The sequence below is a fragment of the Sapajus apella genome, unplaced genomic scaffold, assembly GCF_009761245.1.
Source record: "Sapajus apella isolate SASKATOON/1434 unplaced genomic scaffold, GSC_monkey_1.0 scaffold44, whole genome shotgun sequence".
In the NCBI taxonomy this organism is placed as follows: Eukaryota; Metazoa; Chordata; class Mammalia; order Primates; family Cebidae; genus Sapajus; species Sapajus apella.
This window is the reverse complement of record NW_022436984.1, coordinates 8672929-8676127: the sequence shown is the minus strand read 5'-3', so window position 1 is coordinate 8676127 and position 3199 is coordinate 8672929. Positions and strand designations below refer to the sequence as shown.

Here is a 3199-nt window from a genome sequence, read left to right as displayed (position 1 = left end):
AAAGAAAAGAAAAGAAAAGAAAAGAAAAGAAAAGAAAAGAAAAGAAATAAATAAATCACCTTATCATTGAGACCACCTTGGCAAAAATTATGACAGCAAGATAAATTTAACATGAATGGACTCCATCTTGCTTCTGACCTTACAAGCTAACTGCCCTTTCTCATTCTTGGATGTAGGCCAAGCTAACTATGGTAGAAATTTAGTTTATAGTTTAACTTAAAGCAAGGATGATAATAGTCTTTTCCTGAAAAAAATGTCCTCCTTGTTCAGAGACTGAAAACCCCTTTGTAAAATTAAGAAAAGGACACTAAGTTAGAATTACAGTGGTGCCTGAATTCTGTTAAGCTATAAGCATTGTTAAGCAATAACCAGCCATTGTTCTCTGGGTTGCTTACTGCTCAAGAATCATGTAGTTGGAAGTCACAAGATTTGTAATTTCCACAATTGCTCCTAGAGATGGCATACCTGTTGTGAAAACCTAAGGTTAGTCTTTGCGATATTTTTGAGCCTTTTACATTTGGGCATTCCAACCGATGCCACCCAGACCTGCGACTCATACCAAAGAACTGACTCAACTGGTTCTATGACCCCCAAGCAAAAATTGACTCAACATAAAAAGACAGTTTGGACATTGATTTCCTCCCCAAGCAATCAGCAGCACCCATTCCCTGCTCCCCTGCCCATCAAATTTCCTTTAAAAGCTCTAGCCTCTGAGCTCCTGGGGAGACAGATTTGAGAAATATATCCTGTCCTACTGCTCAGCTGCCTTCCAATAATTAAACTATTTCTGTGCTACACAACCACTTTACTTGTGCAGTACAGGCTGTGACATCTTCTTATTGTTTGTTGAATGATGAAATTCTTGGAACAACTGCATTCAAATAATGTCAAGACTAAGATTCATGGATCATTGGGGAGAAGAGATTGATAATATCAGGTTTCCCTAGGTGTTTTGATAGTCCACGTGAGAAGAGATGTTAGAGAATGAGAGTGGAGTAATCCATGAACCTTAGTCTAAGTGGATTTTCATGAAAACAAAATTTTATAACAAAATTTCACTAAAATGAAAGTTTAACTTTGTTAACATAAAATTTCATCAAAATTTTCTACCAGCCTCATCTTAGGAAGGAAAGAATATTCATTCTTGTCTAAATAATTATAATAATTGAAAAAGTAGTAGAAAGTATTACAAGTATACAAGTCACATTTTTTATTTCATACAGTTTTGGATATATCTGCAGTTCAGTTGTAGATTTATTAATTATCTTTAGAATTGAATGGTTTTTAAATCAGAAAAATAATTATTTCATTTGTTTAATAAATTATTCTTAACCTTCTCCTGTGTTCTGTGTTTATATTATGAATCTACTGGAATTTCTAGAACTAATTCTTGCACGCCTTGATCCTTCTCTTGTTTTCCAAATCTAAGCCCTTTTGTTTAAATTTCTGTGAAACTTCCCTAACCTTATATACAAAATATTATTATATTGACCCTCAGCCTTGCCCATTTTTCTGATTTTTAATTTTCTGTTAAAATATATTAATCTCAGTATGCTTTGGCCATAAAGATGATCAGAGACATCCTATTGTTTGGGATGTTGCTGATGAATGCTAGGGCAGGGCTCAACTTTAAACTGAAAAAAGAAGGACATGCAGGGCTTTGGGAAGGAGGTGTGGAAGCACAGCACAGGTGACAACATTAGGGAATTCTTACTGAGCCTCAGATATTTTGAGTTTTCATCATCCTGTGGAATGTCTTTTTGATGTGCTACATGATTATACTGTTTGGCTGTTGGATATGGAATTACCAGACATGGAACCAGGAACTTACTTTCTTGGATGCCAAGTCTCTGTTCCTCCATTTCTGATGGCTTCAAGAATGCTTTTAACCACAAAACTTATGATCCTCACAGAAAGCCCAAGTTCCTGGTGTTGCAGTCTGCTTAGTCCCTAGTTCAGCTACGTCCAAGCTCTTGTCCCATGACCAAAAACAATAAGGTGCACAGCCAGCAGAGAATGGGTAGAGTAAGATTTGTTAAGCAAAAGAAAGAACTCAGCAAAGAAAGGCACCCTGAAAGCAGGTTGCCAGAAATGAGGCTGAGTTCTTTTATATGGCAAAGACAAGGAAGTCTTCTGTGGGTTCTGCCCAAATGGGAGGGGTAATGTTCTTCCTTGTGCTGTTGCATCTGCACATGCTTGGGATTGGCCAGCATGGCTGGATCTTGGTTATTACCCATGAATGGCTAAGCAAAACCCATGGGGAAACTAAAACCACAATGCTAATGTCCTGCTAAGGACATTATAATGAGTTGGGTCAAGTTAAAGACATTTAGGTTGATCTATTGCATTGCTCCTAGGCTGAGACGGTTTGGTCCTTTCTAAGCAAACATTTTGGCATTAGAGGAAGTTCTTAACCAAATTTCTTTCCACTATCTACAGGGGTTGTGCAGGTGTGGTCCCACAGGCATTTTTCCATTCCCAAGACCTTCCCTCTCTATCTGCCTAATCAGCCTCTAACTGCCTCCTCTCTCACTGGTGGGTTGAAAAATGTTTGTCAAGATGTGCATAGTTTCCCAGCCACCTACAGTTTTCAAAGATATTTTCACTTTGGTCTCTGAATTGGAATGCTATCTACTGAAGGGTTTTCAGGAGGGTTTACATACAGGGCTGTGATAAAATTGAATTCCCCATAGATAAAAGAACATGGCAAAATCATTTCACCATATTGGAATGCCTCCCAAGCATTCTCAAGAAGCCTGTTTCTGGATATTTCTTGGTTTATTTTTAATAGCCATCCTTTTGGTAAGAATCATATAGATTTTTTAAAAAACACTTTTTAATCTAGGGATCTAAGCAGAAGGGTTGGCTTTTAAGTTTATCACAGCCTGATTTTTGAACAATTTTTATAAGTCACAAGGACATTCAGTATTTCTTGCTGAAATTGACAGCACCTGGGATAAGCCAGGAGCCCTGTGACCAAATTCCTTTCCCGTATGAACAGGGTCAGGTTGGCCACTCAGTGCAGCTGAAATTATCCCTTAGACTAAGAAGAGGGCCTCCTGGAACAGGGACACCAACCTTCCTGTTTAGACACTAAGCTGTTAGCAAAAAGGAAGAGATAGTTCCAGGTGAAGTATTTCTACAGAAGAGAAGTGTGGAACAATTGTGGGGGTGTTAGAATAAATTTTGTTTTGTCTTG

General features: G+C 37.9%; 1 pseudogene; it reads left to right on the top strand.

Moving 5' to 3' along the window:
• Nucleotides 1–1568: 1568 nt before the first annotated feature.
• Nucleotides 1569–1868, top strand: LOC116566726 (annotated as a pseudogene).
• Nucleotides 1869–3199: the final 1331 nt, after the last annotated feature.